An 18367-nucleotide genomic window follows, 5' to 3' on the forward strand; every position below is an offset into this window, starting at 1 on the left:
TGGTAGCTGTGGCCCCCTGTGTTGCTGTGGTGCTTGGTCCACTCATTGTGGGCATTGTGGGTCCCCCCTGGCTGAATGCCCGCCATTCCTCAGTGGCTCGCTCCTTCCAATAGCGTTGTGCCATAACTGCGGTACCCAGACACCACTGCCAATATGTGGCGATAGCGCACTGCTCTCTTCTGCAACTCCCTGAATTCCTCACTGCCCATGATGGCAGCTGTTAAATTGAGACAGGCAACCATCAGTGTCAGCATTGTGTGATGTATGTACAGATGATACTTTAACACTCTACCTTGATTTGCACATGCACTCCAAATCACATTCCGGATAATACAATGTCCCTGGCGAGTGTAACGGCAACGCTGCCTACCCATCACGTCATTGACACCAAAGCGATACACAACAAGATTTGGAAGCAAAACAACTGATCTGTGCATTGATTTAGTGCAATGTGTCACAATGCAAAGGCAACAACAACTTCACATGGGCCAGGGTCACTAATCATCATTTGAGTCAACTTTAAACCACACATCACCAGTACTTGTAGATGTTATTGGTAGCATGGTATGCAGTTGGTAATCATGATGGGTCAGTGTTGATTGGGACACATGCAAGCCTGATTGAGATAACTGTCATCTACACTGTGACCATCACATCTACCTACAAATATGTTGTTCCCCTAACCCTGTGCTTCAGGGGGAATGGCCATGCAGTCCATCATCACAACTGTCGAGGTCAACCACTAAGGCATGTCCACTTATATATGGAGTTAGGGAATGGACCACATGTGAGGAGGGCTGCCAACTAGGAAGCAGGTATCCATTGGTCATTCACATCTACATTCATGTGTCTAGTAGTGGAGACCCATCAACACCTGATCTGCCAACACTATTCCCTAAACACCCATATCCATGCCAGGACACGTCTGGCCTTGACCTGCATGCACGCCTATTACATACCACATAAGTGTCACGTAAATGGAGTACTACTTATGGGGCATTATGCTGGGGGACAGTTGCCCACCCAGTCCTACATGTGCATTACTACTGAGGGATGCATCAATTTGTGTGGAAAAATATACTGACAGTGTTGCACTTCCAAGTCACATATGGGCCTACATGTGGCTAGTTATCACCTTGTTCACACGCAGCTGCCCACTGCACAACACAAGACTCCCAAGATATGACTCTCTGCTCGTGAATGGGTAAGCCTTGCATGGGACACCATGTCACCATCCAGCCTAATTTGAAATCTTATCATGTGCCAGCTAATCATATCTAGTACCGAGTGCAACACACAAGACTCACTCACACAACAGCAGCAATCAGTACACAGGACAGACATTATCACACTTACTAGATACATCTGGGACCTGAAATCTTGCCACTTCTCCAGTGGTGTAGGGGGCAGGTCCAACTGAAAGACATGGATGGAAAAACATGCTCAGTGTCATATCGCTGTCACTACGAGTGGACAACATATCATAGTGTGTAACATTTTAGATGAGTGATCTAGTGATCCTGCTTGAAAACAGTGCAACAGACACACCACTGCAAACTCACATTGACACTGACACTCTGGTGATTGAGAGCCACACATCTGCACACATGCACTGGGCCTAAGACTCATGTAGTGCTATACCCTACAACAACCATATGTGGGCAATCCATTAAAGATGGTACTCCATGGCATGATTTGGATTTGGGAGACATATCCATGGCACTACCCTGGTGTACTGCAATACAAGGGACTCATGTATTGTGGCTTGTTTTTCAAGGCACACAGAGTAACTGTTTGATTGACATTGGGCTCCATTTTTAGTCTACAATTATCATGCGTTCAGTGATCCATGACTGAAGTGACACAGCTGTATGTTGGTAACAAGTGCCTCATTGCCAGTGTCCCCTAATAAGGGTATGCCCCCTTTGCCAACATAATGGCAGGGATCATGTGTGTGTGTAATGATGACAATGTAGTGCTATTCATGGATTGCCCACTTTGCTGTCAAGATCCACTAAAATATGGTATGCTGCCGATGTCTTGCCTTATCATCATTGACACAATGCTGGGGCACAGGTGTTGCCATGACCCCTGAAATGTGTGACTAAGTGATAGTCGTGCATGATTCAACAAACCTGGCCTGCATTGTTAAAATGTATAGACATGTGAACCCCATCTCCGTACTGGGACAGTTACACTGCACGCCAACACATCTGCTACTGTCACTCAGGAGCGTTCTACAGTAAACGTATGTCAATGGGATACTCACCAACAGGACCAACAATCACCACACCCAGGTGGTCTAGCAGATCCTGTTCTCTGGCCATCAGATCAGCCCAGCGATGCTTCAGCCGGTGCTCGTTACGGCTGCTATGGTACACCCTCTTCATGTGGTGGAGCACCTTGCCCCACCGCAGCCGCTTAGCCTCTATCTGTTACCCCTGTATCGCTCTGCCCCCATCTCAAGCATCATTGGTAAGATGTGGCCCACCAGCCACACAAAGCCTCCAAGCTCCTCCTCCCCCATCCGTGTCAGCCTCGCTCTTCCTGACATGTCCCTCACGCACAAAGTGAAAAAGTAAATAGCAAAAGAAAATTTGACAAAAAAGGAAATTTACAACCAAAACTTATTAACCCCAACTAACCCAACTAATATAATACCCGGACAGACACCCCACAGTACAAGTACAAATAGAAATACAGTAAACTGCACAAAATCACAGACACTGGTACAATTAACGGTCACAATTCACACCGACACAACATCAGAGACACCACAAGATACAAAAATCACCAAAAACATACCACCAACACCTAGATACAGCCACACAGTCGAAAGATGCACAGACTGCAAAGTGAAAGTGAAAGTGAAAGTACACCCTCTGTACCATGCCTGTAAACAGGATTTCCTATTACATCGATTCCTGTGCTCTTGCATCACGTTTTATGTCATGTGTGTATTTTTTTGACGCATAAGATATTTGCGTGACCATTACCTACGTGTGCTTCAATTTATGACTCATTACCTGTATGCTTCGATTTAACATGATATCCGCATGAGTGTAGTGCGAGGGTGAAATTCACGATAAGGGCCAATGGTTGTCAACTTTGCGTTTGCGGGTGTTTTCAACGCATTTGCCTCAATATTTTTTACTCTATTCGTGATTGTGTGATTTTGTACCATTGATCATGAATGCACCCTGTATCACATGCAAATGGGATGGGATGGGATGCAGTGGGTAATATTGTGTTTGGCCACATGTGGTAGACCCTCAAACTTTGTGATTTGGGTGTGTATGGTCTGTTACACCGATGTGTGCGTTTCTGACTAAACGGCATGCAAAACCTTGGACATCATGCATTTATATGTATGTGTGACAACTGTCTGTATACATTTTATGGTAGTCAGTGATCTACAACAGTCATGGTATATGTTTGTGAATTGTGTTGACTTATGCGATGTGTGTAGTTGTTTGACTTACAGGGCATTGCATTTAAGATGATATACACAACTCAGGCATTGTTGATGGTGGTTGATGAGTGCTATGTGGGATATGTTACCCCTCAACTCTCTCAAAATGTAGGTAATGTGTTCATGGTGACTTTTGTGTGGACTACACATATGTGTGACATGTGTACATATTTGATACATGCTGTGTTTGACACACTGTGCCTATATTCCACCCATATCATGTTTTGAACATATAAGTGAGTTTGTACTCATTATTAAATTTAGCTATGTTAATTGTGTTGCTGTGGTGGACCTTCTGCTCTAGCTACATGTGTTCTCATTATTTCTGATGTGCATTCCACAGAAGTGTCCAGTCCAAGAGTATGGCCAGGTGTACTGTGTGCAGGATTGGGCCCCATGGCAGTGGCAGGACTGATTTCCAGGGATGTACTGCGCAGGGCAAGTGTTTTTACCATTGCTTATCATACCTTGGCCAACCATGCTATCCATTGTCACAAATGATGCTCCCCTTATCACACAAGCTCCTTGCAGCCATTTGCAAGTCTCACACTTAGAAACATCAGGGGTCTGTTCTTACATTCCTGTCCTTCTTATATTTTACATCCAATGGCTCATGTGTGGGGTCCTTGTTTACCTCATTATTGGAGATGTTATAGTTGTGTGTCATGAGCTACAGTTGTACAAGTTGGCAACTCATATGTTGTGGTCCATAGATTGTGTCCTTAAGTTGTGACATGCAAGTGATGAGTCTATTTGTGATGTGTATGATGATAGCAGTACAATCATACGTATCACATGTGATGTTGCAACAGAAGTTTTTAGAATTCTATTTGTGACATGCTCCTTGAGGTAATACTCACATTCCTAAGGTACATGTGATGGAGAATGAAGACACCAGAGCAGGATTGTGTGATCAAGTAAGGTGTTTATCTACAGAGTGACTATAAAGTGAAAAGGTTTTGTACGATTTGCTGTTTGCGGCGCATTCCAGCAGCTGTGTTCTGCTGTTCCCCCTCATTTTGCCTACCACCATCCTCCTCCTCCTCCTCCTCTGGCAGTTCTTGGTCCAGCTCAAATAATGGGATGTTCATCCTCAAACAAATGTTGTGCAGGATAGCACAGGTGAGTGTAATTTTACAAACAATGTGTGGGGCATATAGGAGGCTGCCTTCTGTGATGTCCAGGCACCTGAATCTGGACTTCAGGATGCCAAAAGTCCTCTCCACAATGGTGCGTGTCCTTCAATGTGCCTCATTATAGGCACACTCTGCTGCTGTGCTTGGGTTGGGGAATGGGGTCATGATTCATGGCTGGTTCCCATAACCCTGACCCGCTGCAAAAGATGATAGGAGTGAATATTATGTTGATGCTTGCAACATGATTGTCATGTAGCATGGCAGTTGATATATTGTGTTGTTTGTCATTCATATGTGTTTGTGGTATGGTGTGAGTTCCTGGCCTTCTGTAAGGTCTTCTCAGCACTATATTGTTGGACATGACAACTTGTGTTTGGGTCAAGTACCTGGGATATATGAATTGGTTTCCTAACGGTTGGTCATTATGTATGTACCATGTGTTGTGTAGTGTCTCATATGTGTCAGTGTGCTTTCACTAGAGGGGACATGATATATCCACACACACAATGGGTTCAGATGGGTGGTAACATTGTTGCAATACATGGCCTGGACTTCCCAACCATTTAGAAATGTGTCATTGCAGATGAAATGCAACACTGAGGCCCATTGAATTGGGTAGGTGACAATGCACAACACATCTCCAAAATTGGCAGCACTGACCTGTTAAGTTCTGATAATGCATGATTGTCCCATGTGTGACTTGCTTCTAGGCAACACTTTGTTGTTCCCTCTGCTAGCTGCTCATGTGCAGCCGTGCACCTACACTACCAACCTTGCACCAGGGAACCTGGCTAACTGCCTTGTGGAGGTGGATGTATCTGTGCAGGAAAGGCCACCTCCCTATACACATGCTGTTTTGATGGACAATTGGCTCTTTCAGTGCGTGCAGCAGTATGCAGTATTCATTGGTGGCACATTAATATGTGTTCATAGCACAATCCACTTCCTTATTGCAACCTGCAAACGGCACCCCTGGAGTGGTGTTTGACGTTGGCACTGCCTCAATATTTTTGTGACACCTACATCTGGGTCAGCATCATCATGCTATGTGTCTCATGGTGTAACGCCTGCTGCAACACACATTGCAAACCCCATCCATGCTACATACTGTTTGGGAGGGTGACTATGTGGCCTCAAGTCATTGGAAGTAGTTCATCTTCCAAGTTGTACTTACAGTGCAGGCCGTGACATTGTCACTGTGGGCTTTATCATTGGTCCCTTGGTGCTCCTGAGTGACAGCTAATGTTTGTGGCAGCCATCAGGTGTCCAAGGGTGTGTATCCCATTGTGTCAGGGTGTACAACATGACTATTAGTGTCACACCTCAGAGTCACCCTGCCCGTGTGTTTATGTAGTGGTGTATGTCTTGTGTGTCCTACAGGATTGTTGTGCTGTGTGTATATTGCTAAGTTTGGAAACTTACCGACAAGTAGGCCATTGACATTGTCCATCCTGGAAGTGCTCATTGATCCTGCTGTGCCGGAATATGAAGGAATCATGGACACTCCCAGGATACTTGGGCAAAATGTTAGTGAACAGTCCCTGGTGGTCAACTATGGCCTGCACAATGATAGAATGCATGTGCTTTCTGTTCCTGAATAGGTGCTCTGTTGCTGCAGTTGGGACGATCCGGACATGGGTGCAGTCAATTGCACCGAGCACATGGGGGAAGCCATGGATTTGATAAAACCCCTGTTTTATCTCCTGCTGCTTCTGCTGGGTATTGGGGAAGCTGATGTGGCGGGGTGTCAGGGAGATAATGGCATCTAACACCTTGGGCAGGAAAGCCGAGAATGAGGGCTGTGATACCCCAGCAACTGGGGCACCAGTTGTCTGGAAGGAGCCACTTGCCAACAAATGTAGGACAGCTAGCAGCTTGGTCACAGGTGGTATGTTGCGTGGTGTCTGCAGGCTAGCTGTCAGTTGTGGCTCCATATGGCGCAACAACTGCAGTATAGCTCAGCAGTTGAGTCTATAGCTCCGAATGATGTCCTGATGCTTGAGGCCATAGAGGGTTGTCCTGTTTCTGAATAATCTCTCCTGCCTTCTGAGTTGTCTCTGTGGGCCGCATTGAGGTGGTGTTGGTTGCTGCTGTTGGTCCTGTGCTCGGCGTTGTCTTGCAAGCTGCATCAGTAGCACCTCCATGTTGTCCTGTTGGTCTGTGATGTGGCCTGTGTGTGTTTTCCTTAAGTAGTGGTGAGTTTGCCTCATTTTAGTGCCTGCCCTGACCCAGGCATTAAAATGTGATGCAAATCGGATTTAACATAATTTTTTGGGTACGCCTCCCACCCATGCGCCATTTTTGCCCAGTTGTATAAATATAGCACTAGGGGCTTGGAGTCTTTTTGGGACGGGAACGCCTACCTTGCATCTCATTGACGCGAGGTGTTTTTACGCATCCCAAAAATAACATTATCTCCATATTTTTGACACTAGACGGGTCTAGAGTCAAAGTATAAATATGGAATTAAGTTTGCGCTGAATTAGCGTAAAACAATTACACTAATTCAGCGCGAAAAGAGTGTACTATGCCCCTAATTTTGTTACTCATGTCTGTGCTTCCTTAATCACCTGGGAATCCACGTTGATACAGGCTGTACGTCAGGTCGATGATCCGACTTGGCTGGCTGTAGATTCCAGTATATAAGTGGATCAGAGTCTTTTGTTCCATAACCAAGTTCTACCATCCAAGGAGTTACGGGGTGAGGTTTTAAATTAGACTCATGCAAGCCCATTAGCAGGGCAACAGGAGGCCACTAAGACTTATGATGTCTTAAAGCTGTCCTTGTGGTGGGCTTCCATCTTGAAAGACTGCACGCAACTGGTAACTACTTATGAAGTTTGTCAAAGTGCTAAAGTTTCCTCCCAAATACTGGCTGGGTTACTGTTCTCCCTGCCCAACCCTCCACTGCCATGGCACACTCTTTGCATGGATTTTTATAACCAACCTCCCCAAAAACCAGGGATGTACCATCATCCTGGTGATTGTAGATGTATTAACCAAAATGTGTCACTATATTCCCTTGTGAGGTCTGCCAACCACACATGAATTGGCAGAGCTGTTTCTACAACATATTGGGGGTTATTCTAACTTTGGAGGAGTGTTAATCCGTCCCAAAAGTGACGGTAAAGTGACGGATATACCACCAGCCGTATTACGAGTTCCATAGGATATAATGGACTCGTAATACGGCTGGTGGTAAATCCGTCACTTTTCCGTCACTTTTGAGACGGATTAACACCTCCTCCAAAGTTAGAATAACCCCCATTGTATTCTTACATGTTTTGCCATCCAACATCATTTCTGACTGGGGACCACAGTTCATCTCCCAGTTTTGGAGAGCATTTTGTAAGTCCTTGGGAGTCACTCTCTGTCTATCCTCGGCTTACCACCCTGAATTGAATGGACAGACTGAGCAATGTAAATCAGGACCAGGAGAAGTTCCTCCGGTGCCTTACCAAATAACAAGAATCCTGGGTATCCAACCTCTGGATGGCTGAATTCTGTCACAACAATGCGATACACTCTTCCACCTGTTATTCCCCCTTTGTTGCCCTTACTGGGATTCACCCTTGGGTCCTTCCAATCCCAAACCTATTTCCTCTCATCTTCCAGGTAGAGAGGACAGGCTGCATACCATACAAACAAAAACAGCATCTGTTGGCTTGTAATCTCACTCATGCAAAATACAAACATTATGCAGATCTCAAATGCCGAAAGGCACCTACTTACCGAGTGAGGAATTTGTTTTGGCTCTCCTCCAGACATTTTCACCTTTGGAGACATAAAATATTGCAGCCCCAATTTATTGGCCCTTATCCAGTGGAAAACCTAGTAGAAGTCAACGCAGTGCCTTTGATTCTACTAACTCACATGTGGATCCATCCCACCTTTTATGTCTTTTTACTCAAGCCTGTCACCTCAGGTACCTAGTTACATTGACATCCTCAGCCCGGGGTCATAGATTGCCTTGATAAATATGAAGTTTGAGCCATTTTGGATTCCAAACGTACACGTGGGGTTCTGTTCTATTTCATTGTCTGGAAGGGGTATGGCCCTAAGGAAAGGTCATGGGAATCTGCCGACCAGGTCCACGCCTCCCAACTGGTTTGACATTTCCATGCCCAACATCCCCGAAAACCCCGCCCTGAACCGGGGAGGGCTCTAGGGAATGGAGTAGAATCAGGGATCCATGAATAGCCACTATCCTTGCTCCCGGGGAATCCCGCTGGTGGCCTTTGACTACACAGCTGGGGTTCTCTTGGAGCCTTCTTTGGCATTCCACTCTCTCATCCACAGTTTAAGCACTTGCACTCACATGGCCTTCTGCGCACACTTTCAGTTCATCATGGTCTAGGGTATGTAAGGTATGGAGCTTGACAACTTAGGTCACTTTTTGGGCAGAACATTAGAGGATATTTCTACCTACACATATAGTGGTTTATGCTTTACTTGACCTCTGTCTCAGATTTTGCCTCGCACCTTGGAAGGGGGGCCTAAATACTGGTGAGTCATCCTCAGCTGCTCAGCCATCCACAGCAACAACATGAGGCGAGTCATCCACAACAGCAGTGAGTCATCCTCACCTGTCGAGTCATTGAGGCGGCAATCTTTGAAGCTCTGAACTATAATAGCCTGGCTTCTGAACTTTCGAAGCTTTGCATCAAGGAATCCGACTTGACGCATCTCCTGCCCAGCCTCCGTATTTGGATCGCTATCTGGATAAGATAAGTATTTAGAGCTCTCCCGCTTTAATATTAGTGCCGCAGCCTCCGCAGGGGCTTTGGTGCCTTGCTTGGGCCTCTGACTGCGAATCTGGTTAAAGGAAAGCTTGGTATCCCTCACTGCTGGCAAAAACTCTGCGCATTCAAGTTGCTGAACTTTCTTAAAGCAGCCACACTAAGGTTATTTAGCTGTGCAGCTAAGTTTATTGTTTCTTGTATATATTGTGCTCTCTTTCAACCTCCCTAGGTACTCTTTAATTTTGTGCAATTTGTGCTATTGTGTGAGGAAAAACAATAAACATTGCTGTGCACTTTGTCACGTATTAATGGAGATCATGCATTTACTAAGTATGAAGTTTGATACTCTACACCCGTTATGTGTTGTGATATATTGGGGGTCATTACAACCCTGGCGGTTGGTGATAAAGTGGTGGTAATACCGCCAACTGGCTGGCAGTAAATACCGCCAAATTATGGCCATGGCAAAAACAGCTCACACAGACAGCCACTTTAACACACCGACCGCCAGAGCGGAATCAACAGGCACCACGGTGGTAACCACCTACAGCCAGGAGGAAGACAATGTTCCTCCCACTGCATTAAGACAGTCCAATCTGCCACCTTTCGCGGGCGGTACCAACGACATCAAAAGCCTGGCAGAAACACTGCACAGAAGGGAAACGACTCACCATTGGCGACTCAGGGGGAAGAACCCCACCATCATGGAGCTCGAGCTGCATGTCTTCCCCATGCTCTTCTACCTGCTGCTCCACTACGAACACCAACTACAGCGAAGACGACCACGGTGAGTACAGCTGCCTAGTACACAGGGGAGGGAGGGAGGAAAAAGAGAAATCAGAAATAATGCAAGGGCAACTACAATAGATTAAAAATAGTGTAATAAGATAAAATAGTAGCTATACGTGCATCCAAATCAAACAGTATATACATATTTACAAATATAGGGACACTGCGCAGTCCTCAATGTTCGTGGGCCACAGGGCCACATTACAAAGTACAAGGCCCCACTTCACTCCTGCAATAACACAGAGAGAACACTTCAGGGGCATCAGGCCAAAAATAGGCAGGCACCTCAGTGGGACTGGGAACGGGGGGCATCTCAGCCGGTAGATGGTACAACACCACTGGTCCTGGAGGGGGCAACATGCCCTGTGCTTGGTCCTGGGGAGTGCAGGGCCACAGTCTCTCAGGTGGGTTACTTGCCCACTTGCTCTGGAGGGGGCAACATGACCTGTGCTTGGTCCTGGGGAGTGCAAGGCCACAGTCTCTCAAGTGTGTGACTTGCCCACTGGTTCTGGAGGGGGCATCGTGCCCTGTGATCTTCATCCTGGGGAGGATGGGGTGAGTGGATATCATCTCCACTGGTTCTGGAGGGGGCATTGTGCCCTGTGATCTTCAACCTGGGGAGGATGGGGTGAGTGGATGTCATCTCCACTGGTTCTGGAGGGGGTATTGTGCCCTGTGATCTTCATCCAAGGGAGGATGAGGTGAGTGGATGTCATCTCCACTTGTTCTGGAGGGGGCATCGTGCCCTGTGATCTTCATCCTGGGGAGGATGGGGTGAGTGGATGGCATCTCCACTGGTTCTGGAGAGGGCATCATGCCCTGTGATGCGGATCTTGGGGAGTGCAAGGTCACAGTCTCTCCGCTGGGTGTCATACCCACTGGATTTGCAGGGGGCAGGCCGCACAACAGCCCATGGATGCAGGTCTACAGAATGTCCGCTGGCAGTGACGGCTGTTCAGTGGTGGCAGTGGTGCTGCTACTGCTGGTGGGGGGAGGCAGGAGACCATCCCCTGCAGCCTCGGACAGCTTCCCACTGCTGCTGGCGGAGCTGGTGGTGGTGGTGGGGGAGGTAGCAGACCATCCCCTGCAGCCTCGGACGGCTGCCCACTGCTGCTGGCGGAGCTGGTATTAGTGGTGGGGGGAGGCTCCAGCCCATCCCCTGCAGCCTCGGACGGCTGCCCACTGGTACTGCTGCTGGTGCTAGTTGTGGGGGGAGGCTCCAGCCCATCCCCTGCAGCCTTGGACGCCTGCCCACTGGTGCTTCTGCTGCTGGTGGTGGTGCTCGTGGCAGTGCTGCTGGTGGTGGGGGGAGGCAGAAGCCCATCCCCTGCAGCCTCCGATAGCTGTTGTGGCGGTGCTGCTGGCAGAGCTGGTGGTGGTGGTGGGGGGAGGCAGCAGGACTCGGATGGCTGCCCACTGGTGCTGCTGCTGCTGGTGGTGGTGCTGGTGATGGTGCTGCTGGCGGAGCGCGTGGTGGTGGTGGGGGGAGGCAACAGCCCATCCCCTGCAGTCTCGGATGGCTGTCTACTGGTGCTGGCAGAGCTGGTGGTGGTGATGGGGGGAGGCCCCAGCCCATCCACTGCAGCCTCGGATGGCTGCATCACCACGGTTTGTGGTGGGGTCTCCAACTGAGTCCCAGCACCAGGCACCTTGTCCTTACTGCCTACTGGTGCAGGCCCCTTGCCCTTCCCTCCTGCAGCTGGGGCTGGCTCCTTGCCCTTCCTTCCTGCAGCACTTGGGGCAGGCACCCTTTCCGTCTGGCTGGCTGGTGGCCGGGATCCTTTCCAACCTGGAGTTGCTGGGAACACTACTGTGCCCATGGACTGGCTGGCTGAGGTGCTTGCCTGGGTTTTGACCACCCTGGCCTGACGTGTAGGAAGGGGGGTAGGGGTAGGGAAGAGGTCAATGGTGGAGAGGAAAATCTTCTTAGGGACACTGGGGCGGGAAGAGGGAGAAGGTTTGGGAGTGGAGGAAGAGGGAGTGGTTGTAGGAGGTGTCAGTCTGCTGTGTTTGGGTGCAGGTGCATGGGTTGGATGCTGTTGTGAGGTGGATGGCTGTTGGGTGTCTGAGTGCTTGCGTTTGTGTACTTTGGGAGGAGGGGGCACAGAAATAGTGGGAGAGGACACAGGGGACATGTGCATGGATGTGGGGGTGGTGACTGCCAGGGAGGTGTGTGTTCTGATAGGTGTGCTGGTGATGGGGGAAGTGGATGAGGATGTAGTGCATGCAGGTGTTAGTGTAGACGCCACTGGGAGGGAGGTGGAGGAGGAGGAGGGGGCCACAGTGGAGGCAGTGGATGTTGGTATGTCTGCATCTATATGGAGTTTGTGTGAGTGCCTGTGGGATGTAGTGTGGTGCTTGTGTTTGCCTGTGCCACTCTTGTGTGTTGTCCTGTGTGCATGCTCGTCTGCCTGTGTACTCGGGATAGGTTGGGGTTGAGGGGAATGGGACTGGGTATAGGAAGTTGGAGGGTGGAAACAGGGACAATGGCTGTCATCAGAGAGGAGGCCAGAGCCTGGATTGATCTCTGTTGGGCCGCCAAGCCAGTGTGAATGCCCTCCAGAAATGCATTGGACTGTTGCATTTGGGCTGCCAGCCCCTAAATGGCATTCACAGTGGTTCACTGCTCAACAGAGATGGATCTCAGGAGGTTAATAGCCTCCTCACTCAGGGCAGCAGGGCTACCTGGGACAGGGCCCGAGGTGCCTGGGGCGAAGGAGATGCCCACCCTCCTGGATGACCGGGCACGGGCTACTCACTGAGGGGCTGCTGGGAGTACAGTGCTGGTACAGGGGGTGGCTGCTGTACCTGTAGACAGGGTGGGCACAGAGGTGTCCGCCACCACCAGGGAGCTTTCATCAGGGGAGGTATCCGTGTCCGAACTGTCCCCTCCAGTCTCCGCCGTGGTGCTCCCCTCGCCCTCCGTCACACTGGTGCCCTCACTGTCGGTGGACTCTACCTCCTGGGTCCTGTGGGATGCAGCTCCCTTAGTCGCCGGTGCCTTTGCTCCTCCACCAGATGATGCGAATGCACATAAGGACAGGGTGACAAAACAAAAAGGGGGGGAAGAGACAAAGGATACACTTGGTCAATGGTGGCACCAACACCACTGTTGGCGTACACAACACACTCACACACAGGGTACAGCCCTATGCACTAGGCAATGCACTACCAGTTACAATGCTAGTCACCAGACCATGGGTAGGGACACATGCCGCCAACTGCAGCATACCTGAGATCCACACACCCCTGCCCAGTAGTTGATTTCTACTAGCTAGGTTGAAGGAATTTCACATCAGAACCCTGCCCAACATGAGACCTACTCTGCAATGTCAAGCCTGGCCTAGGGGTACCCACAGGCCCACATCCTCCACCCGGATACCACCCCACCAGGCGTAAGTAGAAATGAAGGGCACTGTACTCACCCGCTTATTGCTGCTGTGATGCCCCTAAGCGCCCATCCAGCTCCGGACAGGCTACCGCCAGTATGCGGGCCATCAGGAGGGTCAGGGTTGGACAGCCACCCCTTCCTCGTTGGAAGGCCTCTACCATCTTTTGTGCCAAGTGTCTCAGGTCCTCCCAATGTTTCCGACACTGGGAGCTCCACCTACCATAGCCCCCAAGAGTCCGCACGTTCTTGGCTATAGCACGCCATATACCCTTCTTTTGATGGGCGCTGACCTGTAGAGAAAATACAGATAGGGAAAGGTATTAGTCAGACCGTCCTGCCTGTTACACTCATGGCCCACCATTCCCCTTCCCATCCCTATTAGCACAGACATGGCCCAGCATACATGCTGAACGCTGTCCAGGGCCGATCCACCAACCGCCCCCCACATGAGGCCTTCACACACAGCATTCCATTTATTCATGCCCCATGCATCATACTCACAGTGTACTCACCTGTTGGTCTGGAGGCCCATACAGCTGTCGGTACTGGGGTAGAACCCCATCCACTAATCGCTCCAACTCCGCTGAGGTGCAGGCAGGGACCCTTTCCCCAGTTACACGCGCCATCGTAGGTTCCAGATACAGACCACAGCAGCACATGGAGTGTAGGTCCTCTCCTGTTGAAGGTCAGGTAGCAAGTGAGTGAACAGATAGAAAATAGTGGTCATGTCCGCAGCGGTGCGTACCGTCACCACCTTGCGTACATCAAAATTGGCCATTGTAACCCAAAGGACCCAATGATAACCAATGAGGAGTTGCACAGTGGTTCCCGACTGCCTCCCGCAATGGCGCACAACGTCAGGGGAATTACCTAATTTCCACCTGTCCCTCCATACTGGACAGGCGGACCCCATTTAACGGGGGGGAGGCCATGGATCCCAACTGTGCCACAGTTCACAATTTCACATTCTGGACATATGTCACCGAAATATTGTAACAATCACAATATGCATTGAACTGAAGTTGTTACAATGTACAGATAATGACCAGCTGCTCACTATTTTACCCCATAGATTGCAACCACTGTGGATGAATATGAGATGAGACGTCCCCCGTGTACAGACCCCTGGTGGACTTGGCAACAATGGAAGACATTGTACTGTGTTTGTGGTGTGCCCTGGGGTCCCTGTAGTGGTAGACACACTGCTGATTGACGTGTCCTGGGGACAGAGGTATGGGCCCGCTGGGTGGGTGCTGTAGTGGTGTTTCCTGAGGGAGGAGGCTCTGTGGTGGGGTGAGACTGTGCCTGGGTAACCGACTGTCCGGAGGTCCCTGATGGGCCAGGTTGGTCATCCAGATCCAGGCGACCAGAGCTGCTGTCATCACTGTTGGCCTCTTCTGTGGGGGGATTGGATGTTGCTGGCACCTCTTCGGTGACATTGGCTGGATTACCTGTGGGAATGTAAATGCAGTGTTATTGTTTATGTGTGGGACATATTGTGCATGGGTGGGTTGCCCTCTATGGTTGTTATTACCCTGGCAGCTTTGTCTTGTGTGAGTTGCTATTTGGTGGGCTAGGTGATTGTCTCTAGTGTGCATGCTGTAGTGATGGGTGTCCATGCAGGTCTGGAAGTGGTGTCCATGCATTGGTATGGCATGCAGGGCTTGGCATTGGGATGAGTGGGTTGTGATGGTGGGGTGTGTGGGATGGAGTGGAGTGATGGGAGTGAGGGTGGGGGTATGTGATGGCATGCAGGTAGGGGGGTGATAGTAGTATAGAGTTGGCTTACCAGAGTCCAGTACTCCTTCTTCTCCTGCCAGGCCCTCAGGATGCATGATTGCCAAGACTTGCTCCTCCCATGTTGTTAGTTGTGGGAGAGGAGGTGGGGGTCCACCGCCAGTCCTCTGTACAGCAAGCTGGTGTCTTGCTGCAATGGAATGTACCTTCCCCGTATGTCGTTCCACCTCTTCCTGATGTCGTCCCTTGTTCTTGGGTGCTGTCCCACGGCATTGACCCTGTCCACGATTCTCCGCCATAGCTCCATCTTCCTAGCAATCGATATCCGCTGCACCTGTGCTCGAAAGAGCTGTGGCTCTACCTGGATAATTTCCTCCACCATGACCCTTAGCTCCTCCTCAGAGAATCTTGGGTGTTGTTGTGGTGCCATGAGTGTAGTGTGAGTGGTGTGGGTGAGGGTGTGTAGGGTGATGTGCTGGGGTGTGTGATGTAATGTGCCTGTGTGGTGTATAGGCGATGGAGGTATGTGACTCTGGTTGTGTGAGTGCTCTTGCTGTCTCTCTCTGCTGGCAATTATTGGTATTCATAAAGGGTTGTGGGTAGTGTGGGTGTGTGTTTTATAGTGGTGTGTGGGTGTATGTATGGGTGTCAGGTGTATGTAGTTTGAATTGTCCAATGTGGTGTTGTTTTGTTTGAGTGTGTGTATTTTGAGCGCAGCGGTATGTACTGCCAATGGTTTACCTCTGTTGAATGTCTGCCATGGTGATTCGTGGGTCATAATGTTGTGGGCGTAGTTCTGTTGGTGTAACGTGTGGGTTTTGCTACTGCCAATTATATCACTGAAATTTGGGCTGGCGGATTTGTGTGTGTGTGGCTGAATAGTGACGGATTGGTGTGTGTGTGTCATAATATGGTGAACGGATATCTGCTGCCGCCGCGGTATGTTGGCGGCAGTCAACATGGCGGTAAGTGGGATTTACCGCTAATCTCATAATGAGGGACATAATGGTGAGCTGTGACAAGCAATGTATGTACACTTGTGATATTATTGTCATTATGAGGCCATAGGGTGTGTGACCTCTCATTCAGCGTGCCAGATTAGCAAGTGCAGTATCTTGTTCCACTCCTTTAGCAAACACTAAGAGCCCTTTTAGGTAGCATCTGTCAGTTTCCGTTTTGGGTGAAATAACTGTCCTTCTATCTGTACAAACATTTTCATTATGATTACTCATTCTGTGGTGGCCTCTAGAGGTTAGTGGATCTTCATGTTTGGTATTTTAGTAAATTGTTTTAGCCTTTTATTTTAGGTTATTTTAGTTTATTTTTTGTTTCCAAACCCTTTTCTCTTGTGTTTATCCCGACCCACTGCATTCTTCTTCTACTGGTGGTGGTGTGGTGGATGCAGGGGAGAGATGGTGCATGCTACTCCCACAACAGTACATTTTGCACCTCATGAATGATGACCTAACACTGCAATGCCTAAGTCTCCCTTCTCCCTTCCCGCCAAGCCCACACAAAGATCCCCAAATGTTTCCAATGAGCGCAATGTAGGCAACTCCTGGCATTCCCTCTCTTTGGGAAAACTATTCTGTACATAAGCCACTGGCTAAGAAACATCAACAAGTCCCCTCAGACCTCATCATTCCATGGGAGTATGAGGTTATACCTTAGGGTGCAGTTACCACCACAACTCTCATTATATTATCTCAGTGGTGACACCCTGAGACTGGCCCTTCACCTCATGATTTGCACCCTGAGATAACATCCCCTTTGTGCCCTGACTGCATGCAGCCAAAGCATCAACTCCTCTTATGGGGGGAAGCCCAAGGGTTCCCACATTCCTACTTCCCTGAAGTGGGTTGGAACATTTTCCTCTTGTCAAAAGGTTCAGGCCTAATAGAGCTCTAATTTTTAGCCTTTTGCTGGGGGCTTGACCCACTATTCGCCTGCTCACTCCATGTACCCTCTTGGACATTCTAGTACTGAACCATAGGTCAGCCTCCTTCTCACACTCCCATTGATCAGTGAGCTTGGAATTAATCAGATGTTGTTGCATTCTGTAGCACACATAGAAAACGGAAAATCTCTATTGATTGTTTTTGTGCAGGAAGGTACCCCTTCCTGCACAAAAACAGTCATCCCTACAATGCAGATACCCTTGGAAGCCCGACATGATGGAGTAAGGGTGCCTGCATTAACACATGGCAGCCAACTGTGCCCCAGCGCTGTGGAAGAGGAGAGGAATGTGCTGTATCTTATAGATACCACATATTCCTCTTTCTTTTGATGCAGGGCAGTGCAGCAAGAAGGCTTGTGGTGCTGCTCTGTGCCAAAACATTGAAAATGAGGCCCCTAGTTGTTAAACTGGATTATAGGCTCATGGATCATAGATCTGACAGAGGGCAGTCCAAGAACAATGTGCTAGTGATTAAGGAAAAAAGATCAGCGAACACTAAGTGACTCAGTGAATCCAAACCAATGCAGATCGGAGGGTTGAGAGGTCCCTTAACCAAAGAAGAGTGACAAGGCCCAGGTGTAGAACTCCGCCGGTGGAGTTTGCAGAATTCAGGCATGTCAAGGTGCTTGGAGTAGCGCAGTGTTCCCAAATTCTGAAAACGAGCACAGAGCGGAGATCCTTCACACAAGCGAGGTTGGGTTTTGGTGCTCTCTCACGAGTGCCACAATACTTTAGGGCCACTAGTGAGCACGTGCAAGACTTTGTGTTCGCTAGTGCTGTTTCCTACATTCACCAAAGACTTCATAGTTTACTTGCGCTGCTTCCAGTCGTGACTGTGGCCAAAACAGTGCCACTTGTGAGCACGAATCCACCTGAAGTAGATTTTCTACTTGAGATACACCTAAATCTAGTCAAAAAGTGGTGTGGATTTTCTTCGCCAATTGACCCTTCAAGTTGTTTTTCAGATTGACAAGCCCGGGGACTCTAACTTCCTGTTCCTGTCCAGCAGGCTCCTCGCAGTGCTTTGTCCATCTTCTGGTCACTTTTCACTTAGATTTCGAGGTGGAAGGATCACATTCTTTGTCTCCTGGATATACCTTTGGATTTAAGGACTTTGTTTTTGTGAAATCACACAAGTAAGTT

This window comes from Pleurodeles waltl, chromosome 2_1 (assembly GCF_031143425.1).
Source record: "Pleurodeles waltl isolate 20211129_DDA chromosome 2_1, aPleWal1.hap1.20221129, whole genome shotgun sequence".
NCBI classification, from domain to species: Eukaryota; Metazoa; Chordata; class Amphibia; order Caudata; family Salamandridae; genus Pleurodeles; species Pleurodeles waltl.